Genomic DNA, 20,425 nt, shown 5'->3' on the forward strand with positions numbered 1-20,425 from the left:
ACTTTCCATAATTGCACGTATTGTGGATACGCTTTGCTAACAGTAGTTCACCTGGCAGACGGATTAATTGTTGCTACAATGCAATTGACTAAAAGAAAGCCGCTACGAAACGAAGTACAAATGGATTCAATTATCAGCATTGGAGGTAAGCATGTGCATTTCAGTACCATGTGTTCTTACAAAGACAACAGTCTCGAGAAACAGATTTCATTCAGTTTAACTTCAGCTAAATCACTACATTCTGTAGGATGAGTTCGTGATAGTACCACACCTTAGTTGATCGCACCTATGTTCTAGCTTTGAAAGAACTAATCATGAATATAAACTGGGTGGTATTAGCTCGTTTTGCGTGGGTGATGAATTTCTTCTCAATATTAATATGGTGATCGATGCAGCTGGTTTTCGTCCTGGCTTTATGAGCAAACTTTGTCATGTCATTACATTCTTTTCATACACTCGTTCCTCCCTGCAGCCCCAAAACTCACTTCATGATGCGTGCCAGTAGCCACACAAGGATACTGGACTAAAGATTGTGTTTTCCATCTTTCATGTAGCACCGCTTTATAATCTTGTTCAGTTTAATTTTTCAACGTTGAGATGTAACAAACGATAGAGATATATAAACAAATAACTCTTTTTCACTTGACATTATGGTACCATACCTACACTGTTCAGGTAACAAACGATAGAGGTATACAAACAAATAACTCTTCCTCAGTTGACATTATGGTCCCGTAACTACGCTGCTAGTGATTTCAACGATACCAGTACTACAAATTGAAGGTATCTCATCCTATTCAGATAACTGGGATCTTCTGACTGGTTTGATGCGGCCCGCCACGAATACTAAAACCTGACCAGGTTTGTTCACATAGATACATACATCTATGTTGAGTAGTGTCAATAAACAGTAAACAGTTTGTAAGGGGTTCGAATGGCTCTGAGCACTATGGGACTAAACATCTGAGGTCATCAGTCCCCTAGAACTTAGAACTACTTAAACCTAACTAACCTAAGGACATCACACACATCCATGCCCAAGGCAGAAACCGAACCTGCGACCTTAGTAGTCGCGCGGTCCCGGACTGATGCTCCTAGATCCGTTCGGCCACAGTTGTCAGCTATCAGCGAATCGTATCATTGATATCCTTCCACCTTGAATTATAATTCCACTCCTGAACCTTTCTTTTATTTTCATCATTGGTTCTTCGATATAAAGATTGAAAAGTAGGGGCGAAAGACTACAGCCCTGTGTTACATTCTTTTTAATCCTTGGTCAGCACTCATTATTCCCTGTTGGCTCTTGTACATATTTTACATTACCCATGCCTCCCCATAGTTGACCCCTATATTTATTAAAATCGCATATCTTGCACCATTTTAAATTGTCGGACGCTTTTTCCAGGTCGACAAATACTATGAACGTCTCTTCATTTTTTTGTAGTCTTGCTTCCATTATCAACCGCAACGTCAGAATTGCTTCTCATCTAGCACATCTCCCATTTACTTTTCCATTCTCATGTATATTATTCTTGTCAGCAACTTGGATGCATGAGCTGTTAACCTGATTGTTCGTAATTCTCGCACCTGTCCGACCTTGCAGCCTTCGGGATTGTGTGGATCATATTTTTCCGAATGTCAGATGGTATGTCGCCAGACTCATACATTCTAACACCAACGTGAATATTCGTTTTATTGTTACTTCACACAAATATTTTAGAAATTCTTATGCAATGTTATCTATCCCTTCTGCCTTACTTGATCTAAAGTCTTTCAAAGCTCAGAGTGCCCTTCCAACAATCATTTATTTCATTTTATTCACATTTTTCATGTAGCCATTTCGTCTTAGCTTCCCTGCGCTTCATATTTATTTTATTCCTCAGCGACGTGTATTTCTGAATTCCTCAGTTCCCCGAAACATTTTTTTGCTTCCTACTTTTATCGACAAATTGAAGTGTTTCTTCTTTTAACCACGGTTTCTTCGCAGTTACCTTATTTGTACCTATGTTTGTCTTTACAGTTTCTGTGATGGGCTTTGCTACACAGAGCTTATCATCGGTCACTTCCAACCACTCATCCTCCCGAAGAAGCAAGACACTAGAGTTCAAGAGCGAGGTCATAACATGCTGGGGTATGGCACACTTAAATACCTGGATCAAGACACTCCTCCTTCGCTGATAGATCCAACCTTTCGTTCCCCGCAATTCCCACGTGCTCTGGTATCTAGCAGAAAGACACTTCCGTCCCTAGACGATATAGTTGGAGAGGGTATCCTGGGTAGTCTGAAGTACTTTGTCTCCTGAGTATAAACGTTTCAGCAAGTGAAGGGCACGCAGAGAATCGGAACAGACAAGTAGTTTAGGTGCTCCAGTGCCGGCAAGATCGCATATAAATTCGCATCAAAGACAGTAAAGGCTTGACGCAGTCGGATTTTATGGCCACGGCAATCCCCCTGTTTCGACCCATCAGTAAAAACAGGTACATTGTTGTAATGCTCAGATAAAATGTCAGAAAATATCGCTTTGAAAACGGAAGCAGGCGTCCTATCTCTCCTTGCCACACCAAATCTAAAATCACTCTTGGTCTCTCCAGTAACCAGGGCGGCAGACGGTTTAAACCCTGGATTTGAGGTCGTACTGGACGGCCAGGGTGGCCGAGCGGTCCTAGGCGCTGCAGTCTGGAACCGCGCGACCGCTACGGTCGCAGGTTCGAATCCTGCCTCGGGCATGGGTGTGTGTGATGTCCTTAGGTTAGTAAGATTCAAGTAGTTCTAAGTTTTAGGGGACTGATGACCTCAGAAGTTAAGTCCCATAGTGCTCAGAGTCATTATAACCATTTGAGGTCGTACTTGCTCTACAATGAGTGACTCCAGCACACGCTGCACGCGGATCGCAAACGGCATTGCGGCTCATGGACGGTTGGAGAAAAGGTGTTCAAGAGGCGGACGAGCAACAGTGTGCTATCTTCATTTATTTCTTTTGAGTCTCTTTCCCACTTCCACTGTCTCCATCTCTCTCAGCATAAAAATGCACGAAAATGTTGACATACCCAAAGTTTTCGGAAATTTTTTAGAAGTGCTGAGGAAGGTAATATGAGGCTGCTGGCACCCCACTTTTCAGCGTCATGGAACATGTACGGTTCTTGCTCTCCGATAGGAGCATTCTTCCGCTATTTTCCTTCTTTTACTTGCCGCAGCAGGGCACGTCACTCATATGAAAAAAACTTGATGAATCAGTACAGTTGTGATAGTTTAATTATATAAAACTGAAACAAATCAAAACTAATTTTGCACCTCACCTTAGCTTTCCAGCGCACAAAATTTTTCATGTGCTTCAGTATTACTGCATAGAGCTTCCAAAACCCTTATGAATATAACAGAGACACTTTACAGCATATTTCTCCGTGCTACGTCACTTTATAATTACGTTTTCGTCTCACACTGGATTTTACGTCCGTGTTTTACGCGTTTCTCGGATACGGAAAAAGATATCAATAAAATTTTCAATTTTGTTTGGAATCGGAATGTTAGGAATATATCGCAAAAATTGCAGCCATTACATTTACATAGCTGTCTTGGTATCAAAGGCTCGGCTTTGGTGCGAAAAACAATGGTAGAAAACGCTTCTGGGGGAGCTCTCTAAGGAACCGCCCATGACCTAATAACATTGAATTCCTGTATTGCAGAAACCGATAAAAATATCAAGAAAATATTCAGCGTGGTTCAGGATCAATATCTTACGAACATATCGTAAAAATGCGTAAAAATGTCAGCTATTTTTTGTGCATAGCCGACTTGAAATCCGCGGTTTGGTTCTGTACTACGTTCATTTTGCTTGTTTTCTAAGGAACCATCCATAAACTAGCAAATATTTTTGAAAATGAGAAGACGTCACTTTTAGACAAATACCTAGATAATATACTTTTAAGATTTGAGTAATTTGCTGCAGTTATTTATTATTTACATTTCGAATCTTACCCAGTATTACGTGCGTATTTTACATGTACGGATAGAAATATCAAGAAAATTTTTGAGGTTGTTCGATGAAAGGATGGTGGAAATATATCGTAAACATTTCAGCCATTTTCTGTGCATAGCCGATTTTGAATCCACGGCCCGTTCTGATACGGAAGAATTGTAAGAAAGATATTTTTTGGGATTTTCTAAGGAACCGTCGATGAATTTAGACCACATCAAATAAAATAAAAAAAAAAAAAGGAACGATTTGCTCTGCTCGCCTAAGCCAGAGGAAGTGTGTAATATTCGAACTTATTATTCGAACTTTGACCCTGAACACTAAGACTAGCCTTCTGTTGGGTACACAAACAATGCCAAGCCCAAGGGCTATTCAAACCATTGGACCATACATCTCTATCACCAATATAACCCGAGGTATGAGCCCCGCGAGAACCCCGTTTTTATGGGCGGAGTTTTGGAACATATTAGGTATTTCACGCTGTCGCATGTGTACTGATAGAAGGCCATGTTTCACTGTTAGTGATTACTGGAAATAGCGAAGAGTGCACGTTCATTTGCCGCACAAAATGAGTTGACCACTCTTGTTGCCTGCCGTCCTGATTTGATGTGCTATTGGTACGAACCACCAGTTGCTGTATTACGGTAAGGTGTAAGTGGACTGGTGTGCTTGTTATGACCTTCATCTTGTGTGGGTGGCTACTGAACACTCTCATTTGTAACTGATATGGCTAGAATTACTGGGAACAGTAAGGTCTGATACATAACATGAAATAGTAGAAAAAAAAAACATTTCTATTTCGTGGTAGGCAAAATGTGATGCCTTCGACTAGGATTATATCTTTAATGTTCCTTTCTAAGGCAGTATGGATTGTTAGATTAGCACAGAATTTCAGAATCTCAATACGCTTGTATCCTCTGCAGGCAACGAACTTTTTCAGTTATTTAGTGACATTAAAGCAAAGACACGAGTGGAGCAGCTTTCAATTGCGATGTTGATAATTTTCAACTATGTTGAAAGATTTCCCACTTGGTTTTATTTTGAACAAATGTAGATCCTTACAAACTAATACATCAATATATCGCTCGCAGGAATTTTGGTTGTGACAGTAGATGTCTGTTATAGCACTAGGGGATATGTTGCTATTGAAAGAAGCACTTACCGCCCTTCAAAAAATAGTTTTTTTTGTTAATTATAAACACAATGGCTCAGACTGCTTAAATTTTGTAGTCCTGTAGTCTTAGCGCCAACAAAGAGCAGAGCATGACTGAATGATTCCTGCTAAGAAGGAAGCAACGGGGACGTGGTAAGTCAGAAGATTCTAAATAACTTCCATCGAAGTTCGATTGTCTTCATCCTGGTTAAAACGACTCCTGTTTCGTCTTCTATCACATCAGACAAAAGTCCCCCTCATAGAGGCTTTCAATGTACCCTTTTTACCTATCCCCTCTCTCTCTCCTCTGGTTTTAACAGTGGAATTCCGGTTGCAAATTCCCGTTACTCTCTTAATGTTACCACCCTTGCTTTTAGTTTCACCGATGGTTGTTAAGACTTTCCTGTACGGTAAGTCAGTCCTTCTGAGAGTCATTTCTTTTTCGATTTCTTCTCATTTTTAATACAGCCATTTCATATTAGTTTCCCTGCACTTCATACTTATTTCATCCCTCAGCGATTTGTGTTTCTGTATTCCTGAATTTCCCTTAACATTTTTGTGCTTCCTTCTTTCATCGGTCAACTGAAGTATTACTTCTGTTCCCCATGATTTCTTCGCGGTCACCTTCGTTATACCTACGTTTTTCTTTCCAGCTTTAGTGATTGCACTGTTTAGATATGTTCATCCCCCTTCAACTGTACTGCTTACTGATCTACACCCTACTGCTGTATCGACAACCTAGGAGAACTTCCAGCAATCTCGTCATTCCTTAGAGCCCGTACGCCACTTGTTTATGTACTGTTTCTTCCTGACTAATCTCTTAAACTTCATCCTACTCTTCACTGCTACTAAATTGTGGTCTGACTCTTATCTGTTCCTGGGAACGCCTTACAATCCAGTATCTGGTTTGGGAATCTCTATCTTACCATGATGTAATCTAACTGAAATCTTCCTGTATCATCCGGCCTTTTCAAGTATACCTTCTCCTCTTGTGTTTCTTGAACAGAGTATTCACAATAGTGAGCTGAAATTAATTTCAGAAATCGATTATATTCTCTCCTCACTCATTCCTTGTCCCAGTCCTATATTCTTCTGCCCATTTTCTTCTTCTCCTTCTCATACAACAGCATTCCAGTTCCCCATGACCATCAGATTTTCACCTCCTCTTACGTACTGTATTAACCTTCAATGTCCTCACATACTTTCTCTGTCGTTTATCTTCATCTTGCAATTATGTTTGTCGGTGTTCGTTTGCTGTCATTTCTGAAAAGAATAACGCTATCACTGAACTATTCACAGTAACACACTCTCTGACTTTCCCGTTCGTAAACAACACTACTCTCGTTGTAGTGTCTTCTGCTGCTGTCAGCATTACCCTGTTCTCGTCTGACCAGATATCCTTGTCTTCTTTTCATTTCGCTTCACTGACCAGCACTATATCTAGACTGAGCCTTAACATTTCCCTTTACAGATTCTCTAGCTTCTCTATTACGCTCAAGCTTCTGACATTCTGTACCCCGACTCGTAGAACGTTATACATTCATTGGTTATTCAATCTTTTTCTCATGACCAACTCCCTCTTGGCAGTCCCCTTCTAAAGATACGAAGTGTGGATTATTCCGGAATCTTTTACCAATAGAGAGATCATCATAACATTTTTCATTTAATGCACAGGAAAAAATTTATTTTGGGTGAGCAAGATAAACGGGATACGCTGTATAACGGTGAGTCTAATGTTAAATCAGATAAATATGATTGTTATGATTCTCAGTGCAGCTAAATTCGAATCTTAACAAATGTTCATGAGACTGTAATGAGATTTAGCGTTTCCTTCGTTATTACTTGCACGGAATTTAATGTATTTATAACAGTAACATTCGACATGATGTATCACATGCACGAACTCAAAGTAATGATAAATATTAATAAATCATTGCATGTAGTAGAATATTTGTTTATTTATTTGTGTATTGTTTCATGGTTTGATGGAAGAAATAAATACCTTCAGCGTAAACAGTGAAATGTAAACTGGTGAATGCTAGTCGTTTCACCGCCAGAGACCGCAGGGGACACATTAGGAGGAAAAGAGCCTTCATCACCTCATGAAATGTGAGACATATCTGGCAGATAAACACGGAAGCTTTCGTGGCCGATACAGGGGCTCCAGATATTTGTTGCGGATGGTGCATCTCGTATGAAACATGAGACTTCCCGCAAAGGTTTCCTCTGGGGGATCTGCGTGGGCGCCACCCAACGTGCCCGACCCAATAACTGTGTTACCTGAAATTGATAGGCTGCGCGTTAACTCAGTCGAATTCGTATGTGGGTGTGGCGTAAACCGATGATATCCAACGAACACTTCCAGGTTGTTGCGTCATACCAGTCAGGCAATACCAAGTGGGTTGATCTTCTGGGTGGCCGTTATGATGAAACATATGATCTACAAGTAATTCCATTTCAAATAATAGAAATTTGCTCTTCCATTTGCAAAAAATATGCAACATTTTGCAATCCATTTGTTTCAAAACACGTCCAAGGCACAAGCCAATTCTGTGATTTCATTTCAATAGCACCCTCTGCGCTAATGCGATAACACTGACTCTTAGAGTTTCAATGATTAACTCAAACTAACGTTGGAAGTACGCTGTTTACGTTCTCATATTGGTAACGCCACCGCCACGTAGCTCTCTATATGAAAATCACTGACTGTCCTGTGTGCAGTCTGAGGCTGGTTGGCATTGTTGTAATACTCGCCATTGTTGTGTTGGGCTGTTGGCTGTTAACAGCGCGTAGCGTTGCGCAATTGGAGGTGAGCCGGCAGCAGTGGTGGATGTGGGGAAGTGAGATGGCAGATTTTTGCGAGCGGATGATCTGGATGTGTGTCCATCAAAAAGTACATTTGTAAGAATGGACGTCATGAACTGCTATATATATTATGACATTAGAACACTGTTAAGGTAAATACATTGTTTGTTCTTCATCAAAATCTTTCATTTGCTAACTATGCCTATGAGTAGTTGGTGCCTTCAGTAGTTTGAATCTTTCATTTAGCTGGCAGTAGTGGCGCTCGCTGTATTTCAGTAGTTCGAGTAATGAAGATTTTTGTGAGGTAAGTGATTTGTGAAAGGTATAGGTTAATGTTAGTCAGGGCCATTCTTTTATAGGGATTTTTGAAAGTCAGATTGCGTTACACTAAAAAATATTGTGTGTCAGTTTAGTGTTGATCAGAATAGGTAAAGAGGGAAATGTCTGAGTAAGTTCAGTTTTGCTCAGCTGTTTGAAAATCTAACAGTGTAAGAGGTTTATCAGCACAGTCATTCACTAATTTTTCTAAGGGGACGTTTCATATGTCGACCCTTAGCCGAGGATACCTCACTGGAATCTTCTGATTTTTTTCTTGTAGTTTGTGTAATTAGTGCAGCCTTTGTTTATTGCTAGCGCGTAATTGTAGAGAGAATTTCCCTTGTAGTTGTAGTTTTTCATTCTTGTACAGTAAAACAGTTGTGTCATGCGTGTAGATTTGCACCAAGTATCTCGCAGCTGCGCTTGCAATTAACGAGATATTATTTTCAATGCTATGTTAATGTGTTTTCTTATTTTTCTCTTCAAATTGTGCTTTTCTGTGTTGTCGTGTGAAATATTGTGACAATAATGGCGTGTGAAAAACGTAATATAGGCTCCAAAGTAAACTGAGAAATGACAGTGAAGACGGAAGCAGAGTGTTAGCGCCGCCGAGTAATGAATTAACTATTGTTCAAAGTAGTAATTTGGTAATTGTGCATAGGGAAATGGAGCGGGCTGCAAATAATGGTGTAGGCAGTGAAACAATTAGTGAACAGGGAAGCATTATCGATCGATCGGTCGTCAAAAGCTCGCCTCAGGAATCCGAAATGACAGGACACAATCTTGCAGATACAGTACATTCAGGTTTTGCGTCCTCACCGTTTTCTCAAATAAGTTAAGACACGTTTTCTGCTTGTCAAAATGTGAATGTTGCCGGTGCAAATGCACTGCCGAAAAGCATAGAGGAACAGCTTCCAGGCACTAATACATTATTATTGCAATTAATGCAACAAATGAAACCAAATCAAAGACAAACACAGCAAGAGTTAGACACAATGGAACAAAATCAGAGACAAACACAGCAAAAGCTTCAAAAGTTAGAGACAATGGGACAAAATCAAAGACAAACACAACAAAAGCTTCAAAGTTACACACCACACTTGAACAAACACGTAAAGATTTAACTACTGCGTTTCATAAAGTCGAATCGAAATGTCAAAAAGTCTGTAATGACGTAAAAACAAAAATTTGTGAGCAGTTTCAAAATATTTTTTCGCGGCATGAAAATTCATTACAGAATCACGAAGCATCTATATAAGAACTGAAAGCTATTGTTCATGAAAATCATTAGACCTTGCGGGCTAAAATTGACTCAGTTGCATCTACCGATTCGGTTACGCTACTTGCAAAAACTCAGGAAAACTTAAAGGACACAGTAGATACTCTTAAAATTGGTTCAGACAGACACATGGAGGAAATTAGTTCATTATCAGAGAAAGTAGTCGAACTTTCGGATCTGCTAAATAATTTATCTACGAAGGTAGATGATAATCTCAATGACGCAAGACCGGTAGGCCGGTAGTCTTTAACGACACTGAAGGGTATGAACAAATTAGGAAATTCAAACAAAATCAGAATCAAATTAAAAAGCAACACCAAAGAGAAATCTGGGAAGTACAAGATCAGTTGGCACAATTAATACAAGAATTACATATTTCAGAGGACACTCGCGCTCCGACGCGGGAAGACGGACTTAGAAATATGGAAAAGCCACAAAATAATAACACAGGGCATTTCGGAAATTATGAAAGAAATTGGCAAGGTGCACCTAATTTTGCGATGGAACCGCCGACACGACGTAACAATGACCGATATGCGACTCGCCGACATGATGATTTTGACTATAAGCTGTTCATTACTACACGTAAATTCAAAACATTTAAGAATTCTGGCAACGACATTCATCCACAAGCGTGGCTCCATCAATTCTCTCATTGTTTTCCTCCCAACTGGTATTTAGAGCACAGATTAGAATTTATGTGTGGCTATTTAGAGAATGAACCAGCTGTAAGAATGCGATAGGTCATTCACGATTGCCACAGTGAAGGAGAATTTTATCATGCCTTCCTCTCAACATATTGGTCTCAAGCCACACAAGACCGAGTAAAACATAGCATCATAATGATGAAACATTTCGAACAATCTGAATTTTCCAGTCCTGTGAAATATTTTGAAGACATGTTGCACAAGAATCAGTACCCCTCAGAACTCATCCGCATTTGCTTAATCAAATTGCCTGAACATTTACGACATATTATTTTGGCAGGGCGATGCAAAGACAACATTGAAGCTTTTCAGGGACTCTTACAAGAATTAGAAATTGACACTGACAATCGCGGAACGCGAAAACAGGAACACAACAATTACAGGTCACATCCGTCACAACTATGCGACGAAAGAAATAATAACTGGACACGACAAGGCTACTCTTACAACGCAATTCGTGACCAAAACAGACACCACCTGTATGAAAATCGTTGGCAGAGTAGTAATAATTACAGAGAAAGATCGCATTTCCATAGTAATGGATGTGACAGAGACAACCGTAGAAACAGACAATATGGGAACCAAAACAGTTATTATCAAGGTAGGCAGAATAACGTCAGACGCAACAGTTCAGCGCGCAGTTACGATTCAGGGAGAAATTCTCCACCACGTGACCGACAAAAAGGAAACTATGTTAACTACCGACAAAATGACAGACCTGAATTTCATCGGAACTGGCGGGATTCAAACAGTGCAGGGCCCTCTCGGCAAGGTGAATTTGTAGAAGTTAGGTCTCCAAATCCCAATAACGACGCGCAAAAACAAAGAGACAGACAATGACTCACACCGTAGGCAGCCACGTGCGCCAGCTGGCGCAGCGAAAAATAACATAGACGCTAAACTTGAGAAAGATTTTAGCATTTCTTATCGATGTGTACAACATGATAATTGCGTTGAAGTTGAAACTCTGTGTTCTAGGAAGAGTAAAGGACTGAACCACATTTCACATGTAAAACCGTTTATTGAGAGATAATATGCTTTTTAACTTAGCCTTTACTATAAAATTTTTCGCTTTACGTTACTAGTATGCTTTGTCAGGCTTAGAATCTGTTGACATGCAACAATGTTTGAAGTTAAATATCCAGTCAAGAACCAAGAGAACTTACTTAAACAGAAATTAAGAATGCATTGTTATGCTGAACAGACATCACAGTGTTATTGTGTGTGTACATTCTTGCTTGTTAGTTGCACGATTACGTAACGACTATAAGGCTTACATACTTAGAACATATACTGGTACTGCTAATGAGATTTTAATGCAACATTTTGGTTTACTTGAAAATACATTCTGGATTTAAAGTACTTTCTAAGGGACGCCAGATGACGCAGTGGTTAGTTTATGTGACAGCTACACGATTTTGTCACGACGCTACTAATGAGTGACAATTTACAATGTTGCTTGTGCGGTGTTTCTATTTTATATCTGCACATTTTTCTGTATTATTCTGGAAAATAAAACATGTTTTAGTAGTAACTTTTGTGGTATAGCTACAATGAGACAGCCTTTTCCGTATCACAACAATACGTCACAGTACGGTACTTTCTTCATCATGGCAATAAGTGTAATAACTAAGATATCTATACGCAAAGCATTTCACTTTTGTTTATCATGAGGTAAGTACATTGACTTCTGCAGAACTTAGCTCCTGGAGGATGATAACCACGACACTTCCACAGAGATTATCTTACAGCAAGAAACACATTTAGCGCTACAGGACACGCATTCGAGTGATTAATTTTGTGCTTAAACCATTCGTTTTTCAAGATTTTTGAATTACAAAGAAAGTTTTCCGTGATACATTTCATTCCATTGCTGTAATCTGTAACACCCGAGGATATAATTACATTAATCCTTAGAGGGGTACACGCTTACTTTGTGAACCATGTGTGTGGCAAACACAAGGAGCCCTAGCTAATATGGTATTTGCTTATACAACTTTACACATCGGTACCATATTCCTCTAAAACAGAATTACACAGCTATCTGATGATTTGAGAGAGAAACAAACATCTTTTTCCTACGTCAGTGACACATGTTTACACAATTACACAGTTGGATAACTTCACACTCATGAAATTGTATTTTGTCTGTACTGTGTGAACTGTTCATATTTTTTCGGAACCATTGTGATTCTATGAGAGCTTTGAATGATGTATTTGGTATGGGATCATGATTTTTAAGGTATGTTTGAGGTAGAAGACACTATTGAAATGAGCAGAGAATTTTTTTTTAGGTTTTGAAATTTTTGCAGAAAGCTACTACGTTATTGAGATTTGGCGGAGTTTTTATGATGTTATTATTATGATGACAATGTGTATCATGCTGTTGAGGTATGTTTATGATCAATAAGCTGATACTATATGAGGAATTTGATTATGCTATGTATCTGTTATGATGAAATATTGAAGAAGTGTCGACGAATATGTATATGTGTAATAAGGTAAGGAATAATGAGTAGTGGTTAGGGACTCTGATACGTGAAAAAGGATGTTGGAAACCAAGAATATGTGTACATGGGTGAATGTATCACAATGCGGGCGAAAATTTTTTAGACACTGTTATATTTATAGGATTTTGTTTCTACAGATTTGTAACGCAAATATTTCGACCTGTGAAATTTTATTTGTATCAAACTGTCACTGTAGCGGAAACTGATGTCGTAAATATTTCGGTAAGGAAGGTAGGTCACTGTAAGCACCCAGCTGCGTGACAGTCACTTGGGAAAAAGCCATTAGTGTGTGCCTTTCACAGGCACAGGTGGGAAAAAAAGGAGAAGCCATTAACATTGCTATTGACATTCCTTTCTAGAAAGCATTGCAAATACGACACGCTCATTACTTGGAAAGATACTTACTATATCTGCACACCTGATCATGACAAGTGTCTTTCTACGAGAGTTGAGAGAATTTCCACTAACTTATGAAATGCCACATGACTATTCAATGATATTTTTATGCTTTACTTTGCACATAGTTGCTTGTTTCATTTGATATCTGGTTTCCAGCTGTGTTGCAACATTGATTTTATAAAATAAAATTAAATGCATTTGCTAATGTGAACAATTTCTGTCAAAAGATCTATTATATAATAATTTTATGACCCACGTTCTTCGAAAAAGGAGCACTTGGAAAGGAAAGAACAATAAGAAGGGATTAATAACAGTTACTGCATACATAATTTTCTTTTCAACTACCTGGTAATTTTTTTTGGTAGAATAACTTCTTGTGGTGCACCACTTTAATGACATAGATATTAAGATGTGAATAGACATTTCCCTTTTCTGCATTGTTGTCTTTAGTGTAATAGTTTTTCTACTTGAGCTTTGTCATGTTTAGGTATAAGTTACAGAATTTGCTGCTGCTGTTTGCCAGGCATAGTGTTACTGAAATTGACTTTGTGTTACTCTGTTAAGCCAGTTTTACTACTGATTAATTTTTCTTGTTTGCTGCACAGTGCCTTATATTAGTTGTAATATTGCAATTGCTTTGCTAATTTAGATTTCCTGCTGCTTGCTTTGCCAATTTACATTTTTTGTCATTTCTGTTTGTGTTTTAATCATTTCATGCTGCTGCATTGCCTCGTCTCTTAGTTTAGCATCTGAGCTCCTTAGATTTAAGTTAGCTTAAGAAAGGGTGGGATATATAAGAGAACGAGTTGTGATGAATTGGGAGAAATGCATTGAGAAGCTATAAGAAAATGGTTTGGCCAAAAAAGTATTTTGAAAGGGGATATGGACCAAAAAGTAGGGTTTCGAGACAACAGGTTTAGGTAGGATTTTCTTGGAAATAAATGAAAAGGTAAGATAATGGAAAATAAATAATGAGGTAAGAAATATGCGAACATATAAATACAGAAAGCATGCTTGGATAGGATTTTTTTGGTGGAAACAAATGTTGAAATAAGGGGAAAGATCTACGGAATGAAGTTTTGCGTTTGACTGTAGTACCAAATGTCACACTGAAAACAAACCCTGTCCTGTACTTCTGTGTTATTATGCTGTGTGAATTTGTGTTTTTCCTGTCTTTATGTGTTTAGCTAATAAGAGTTATGTTGTAGAATTTTTCTAATAATATGTTATTTACTTTGTAGTGATGTTTAGACATTATTTATTCTGTTCTGTTTCAATGCTCATACGTGAAATTAATGTTTCGAAAACTATTCTCATTATTTTACATAATTACTGATGTCATAATTCCTGTAACACTGATGTATATGTTTATTTCTATTCTAATGTAAAGCCTGTATTACTACAAATGTTGTCTGTATTATTATGTTTTTAATGATGTTTTCTGTATCTTTGTAATTGTATTCTCATGTTATAAAATTGTAATGGACACCAGTTCAGCAAATTAAGTAACTTGTAAGCATTCATTTCAGTGCACATGTATCTGTTGGTTATAGTAATGCACAATATGTTAGAAGTTGGGACTGTTAGCATTTCCATGTGTGTTAATAATTCAGCAAGGGACTGGATACAGCATTGCTGGTTCTAAGGACAATTCCAAAAACTGTGCACAAGTGGTGGTTTATGGACTTGCTATATTGTCCACAAGACTCTTCGATGGTGATTGTGCACCTGCACAGTCGCAACAGATGGCTGCTGGCCGTCTCCATAAGGACTGAAGTGGGTCTGCACCTTCGATGGCCCACCAATACCATTATTTCTACAAGGACTACAGTGGGTCTGCATCTTTGATGGCCCACCAATACCATTATTTCTACAAGGACTGCACTGGCTCTGCACCTCTGGTGGCCCACCAATACCGTAATCTCTACCAGGACTACAGTGGGTCTGCTCTTTGATGACCTACCTACCAACATTCTTCAAAACTTCGACTGACTTTGCAGTGCGTTTGCTCTGTTGTGGCCTATTACCTGTCTGCATGTCAAGAGTTAGCACTGTCTTTCCGTTGGGAGGACAACACTACTTCTTCAAGACTGCATGGAACTCCACTACTTCCGTGTGCATTCTCTTTTACTGCTCAGACTTTGAGAAAACAAAAACGCTGTAATTTTACTGTGATGAATGATCAGGACTGTCTTTATGGACTGTGAGAAAAATTTAGCTTTTGACCAACATTGTTTCAATAAGTGTGTGCATTTGATTTCTTTGTCATTGTAACTATGAAAATTTTTTTCAAATCTGTATTGGCCACTGCCCAAAACAATTTGTAAATTTTTTTGTGGGGAGCATGGGGGCTATGGAAGTACACTGTTTAGGTTCTTATATTGGTAACGCCACTGCCACGTAGCGCTCTATATGAAAATCACTGACTGACCTGTGTGCAGTCTGAGGCTAGTTGGCATTGTTGTAATACTCGCCATTGTAGTGTTGGGCTCTTGGCTGTTAACAGCGCGTAGCGTTGCGCAGTTGGAGTTGAGCAGCCAGCAGTGGTGGATGTGGGGAAGTGAGATGGCGGATTTTTGAGAGTGGATGATCTGGAAGTGTGTCCATCAGAAACAGTACATTTGTAAGAATGGATGTCATGAACTGCTATATATATTATGACTTTTGAACACTGTTAAGGTAAATACATTGTTTGTGCTCCATCAAAATCTTTCATTTGCTAACTGTGCCTATGAGTGGTTAGTGCCTTCTGTAGTTTGAATCTTTCATTTAGCTGGCAGTAGTGGCGCTCGCTGTATTGCAGTAGTTCGAGTAATGAAGATTTTTGTGAGGTAAGTGATTTGTGAAAGGTATAGGTTAATGTTAGTCAGGTCAATTCTTTTGTAGGGATTTTTGAAAGTCTGATTGCGCTGCGCTAAAAAATAATGTGTGTCAGTTTAGTGTTGATCAGAACAGGTAAAGAGCGAAATGTCTCAGTAAGTTCAGTTTTGCTCAGCTGTTTGAAAATCTAATAGTGTAAGAGGTTTATCAGCACAGTCATTCACTAATTTTTCTAAGGGGAGCTTTCAACATCTCCAGAAATCTGTAGAACTAACGAAAAATGGCTTCCTCCTGCAATATAGCTGACGCATTGACCATCTGATTTGACTTAATCCGGAAGACAAATCAACAGAGCGTTTAGCCACCTGTTACTTGCAACGAAATTAACTTCACTGTGCGGTATCTCTTCCTGTCACTCTTGTAAAGCCAGCCGATAACCTAAAAACGTAATAGGAGACCTTGGTGTCTGTTGGACATAATGCCTTCAGGACTATATGACCCAAATATTTTTGTCTTTCGGTCCACAGTACTTCTCATTGGAAGATTAAACGTGGTGCAGTTTTATCTCAAAAGCGCATAGCCTACACTAGGGAGATTTTTTCTCTATTGCCATAATGTACATATGTTCCTTAAAGTTCTCAGGGCCACTATTTTATATTCATCATGAGTTTAATAAGTCTTCTTTTCAAGAGCAGGATGACAAATCTTCGTTTTAAAAATGGTTTCGGCATCATTAGCTTCCACTTTTTTTTCTGGTCTCATATTCGAAAATGATAACTGCTGCCTTCTTATCCAACTATGTAGTTCAGATTGCGTCATCACGTTAATGATAGTGAAAACAGGTTCCGTGCCAACAACTGTGGCACTGCCCCCATCCTGACTACCTTATCGCTTTATTCGTTACCAACAACCGAGTGACCAGAGACTACAGCAACTTTACTCTGTGTACTCTATTGTGTCCCCCCTAGGGATCGTCGCCATTCTGTGACTATCTTTGGTCTCCTGGTGGGGGCTAACAGAGATTTCAGGGGTGCCTGGCTGGCTGAATGAATGTACATGCTACGATCTTTGTAGCACCTACGCAGATTTGCATTCGTGCACGTTCTGACAGCTAAGTACCTGAACCCGGAATGGTGTAACAAACTTTCCAATTGAAATGGTCCTAGTGTAACTCTACACTAGGACCATTTCCTTTGGAAAGTTTTTTACCCGGCACACAGTTTGCGCTGGGTATTCTTTCACAGAATGAACTTACATAATTACCTACATCTGCACTCAGTTACGTATTTAGTACTTGTTGTAGACGAAAAAAATAATGAACAGTGCTTAACGTTCTATGACTCACATTTTATCATGTATCTTTGGCTCTTGTCACTGCATCATCATCTTCGACACCGACATCGTGACAATAAAGGTCAAGGAATAAGTTGATACATCTTCATTACGGCCTTAGAAATATTTTCCCCACATATTTTCGATAGTCGGTCAGTCTTTTTCTTAATGTAAGATTTGTCGCTAAATCCTGTTATATTCTCTCGATTTTAGAACTGCTTTCCAGCAGTACGCATTGATCAGCAACTACCCTTGCGCTGAGAGATCGGGAACTGATCCAAGTCTGAAGGTTGGAGCTCATGGGGTTCATGGCACCTGTTCAAAAATCATTTCAATGACAGTGTTTATATTTTTATATACAGAGTGTTAGTGGTATAAGTGCAGAAATTTCTGCTGATGACTGAGGACAGTGTATTAAATAACACTACATCAGAATTTAATTCATTTGCAGATCAATACTTATAGCTATTACGAGTAAGAGTAGTATCTTTTGAGGTTGGTTAGTACCTCCAAGTACGTGTGAGGCATGGAAGCCGTCAATGTTTACTTTCCCTGGGAAGCATGCTAAGTACTGAATGATGGAGACAAGGGACGCAAAACGGATAGCCTATACTGACAGGCATAGCCAACGTCACAGTGCAGTTACGACCGTGCAAAATACATCAGTTACTAAATTATGTCATTTATTTGCGGCAAACGGTTTGACACAAAGAGAAAAAAACTAACATATTGAAGTGGGTACCTTTTTAAGTCATCAGTCTTCTGACTGGTTTCATGCTATTCTCCACGAATTACTCTCCTGCAAAATACGTCCTCAACTACCTGAGTGATGTATTCTAATCTCTGTCTCTCTTCCAGTTTTTATCCTCTACAGTTTCCTTCAGTACCATCGAAGGTATTCCCTGATGTCTCAATACTTGTCCTATCATCCTGTCACTTCTTCTTTTCAGTGCTTCCAGCATATTCCTTTCCTCTCCGATCCTACCGAGAACCTCCTCATTATAACCTTATCAGTCCACCTAATCTTAAACATTCTTCTGTAGCATCACATCTTAAAAGCGATTCACTTCTGTTCCGGTTTTACCACGATCCATGTCACACTACCACACAGTACTGTGTTCCAAACATACATTCTTAGAAATTTCCTCCACAAATTAAATGGTTCAAATGGCTATGAGCACTATGGGACTTCACTGCTGAGGTCATCAGTCCCCTAGAACTTAGAACTACTTAAAACTAACTAACCTAAGGACATCACACACATCCATGCCCGAGATAGGATTCGAACCTTCGACCATAGCGGTCGCGCGGGTCCAGACTGTAGTGCCTACAACCACTCGGCCAATCCGGCCGGCCCACAAATTAAGATCTACGGATGAAACTACCAGACTTCTGTTGGTCAGTGCTCTTCTGCTTTTTACGTCCTCACTACGTCTCTCATAGGTTTGATGTCTGGATGGCAAAATTCCTTAACTTCGTCTACTTCGTGACCCCCAGTTCTGATGTTCCCTCGCTGTTCTAATTTCTGCTACTTCTCATTATTTTAATCTTTCTTCGATTTGCTCCTTTGCGGGCTAACCGTGCGGTTTTAGGCGCCAAGCAACGGTGCGCGCGGCTACCCCCGTCGGAGGTCAACTCCTCCCTCGGGCATGGGTGTGTGTGTTGTCCTTAGTATAAGTTAATTTAAGTTCGATTAAGTAGTGCATAAGCCTAGGGACCGATGACCTCACCAGTTTGGTCCGTAGTCCTTACTACAAATTTCCAATTTTTTTCGATTTACTCATAATTCCTTTTTTTTTTACTCATTCGACTGTTCATTCCACTCAACGACATCCTGTAATACTTCGTCACTTTGACTGAGGACATCAATGTCATCAGCAAATCTTATCACTGAAATCCTTTCTCTCTAAATTTTAATCATGCTCTTGAACCTTCCTTTTATTTACCAAACTGCTTCTTCGATGCATAGATTCAGCATTAGCGGTGAAAGATTATATCCCTATATTACACCCTTTTAATCCGAGCACTTTGTTCTTGGTTCTCTCGTTATATCGATCCCTCTTAGTTCTTGTACGTATTGCGAATTACCAGTCTTACCGCAAAGCTTGTCACCATTTTTATCAGAATTTCTAACATCTTGCAACATTTTGCATTGTCGAACGCTTTTTACAGGTCTACAGTTCCTACCAACGTGCCTTGATTATTCTTCAGTATTGCTTCCATTATCAACCGTAACGTCGTACATATTAAGATAAAAATGATCAATATGGCTGTAGCTATATCTCTGACACCCTGTATATATAAGTATCTTAAAAATTTCAAGCTACTCGTTCCTCGTCCACTTTGACTGGCTTCCGTACCGACTGCTTGCGGAGAACATTCCAGACAAGTAAAGGCCCACAATCACAGGTTGAGAGCACTAGTTTCTGACAGCACATAAAACATGGTTCTAGATTCTACAGATTGTATGGGTAAACCATAATAAGTTAAGTAACCTGAGAAAGGGCGAAATGGAGTCCCTGAAAGGCGAAGAATACATTACGCAAAGATTAAGGAAAGAGACAATGTCCGAAAGAAAGACTATTCCTATCAGTTACATGTACATATGGTCGTATTCTGCAGCCCTGTGTTCGAAATGTGCTTTTAAGTTAAATACAGGTAGTGGTGAATGCATACTTTGATTATGTTTTGTTGATTTTTGATGTGAAAATTGCTTGAATTAGTTGCTATTACAGTTCGTAAATCAGTTGTGTGCTATACAGTTCTTAAATTTTTGGACGGCTTCTATCTAAATGCCCTAAAGGAATATTTCCGTGAAGATACGCTGGTGTGCTTTGCTCACTGATGTACACAAATGATTATTGTAAAGAAATATTTCACTGATGCTATTATAATCATTAAGATACGTGGTATGTTAGAGTACTAGTGACAGCAAATTAAATTAGTGAGAGGTGGGTGGGAGTGGCTGAGAATCTTAAAAAACGTTGACAACGGCCCCAGGACTGAACCACAGGTCCGCGATTGTCAGAGAGGTGCCTTGATCATCCTTCAGTCTGGTTGAATCCTGGGGAGTCACTCATAAATAACAACCGTAATATGGACGGATTTATTGGGTGACGACAGAGAAA

Source organism: Schistocerca americana, chromosome 3 (genome assembly GCF_021461395.2).
Source record: "Schistocerca americana isolate TAMUIC-IGC-003095 chromosome 3, iqSchAmer2.1, whole genome shotgun sequence".
In the NCBI taxonomy this organism is placed as follows: domain Eukaryota; kingdom Metazoa; phylum Arthropoda; class Insecta; order Orthoptera; family Acrididae; genus Schistocerca; species Schistocerca americana.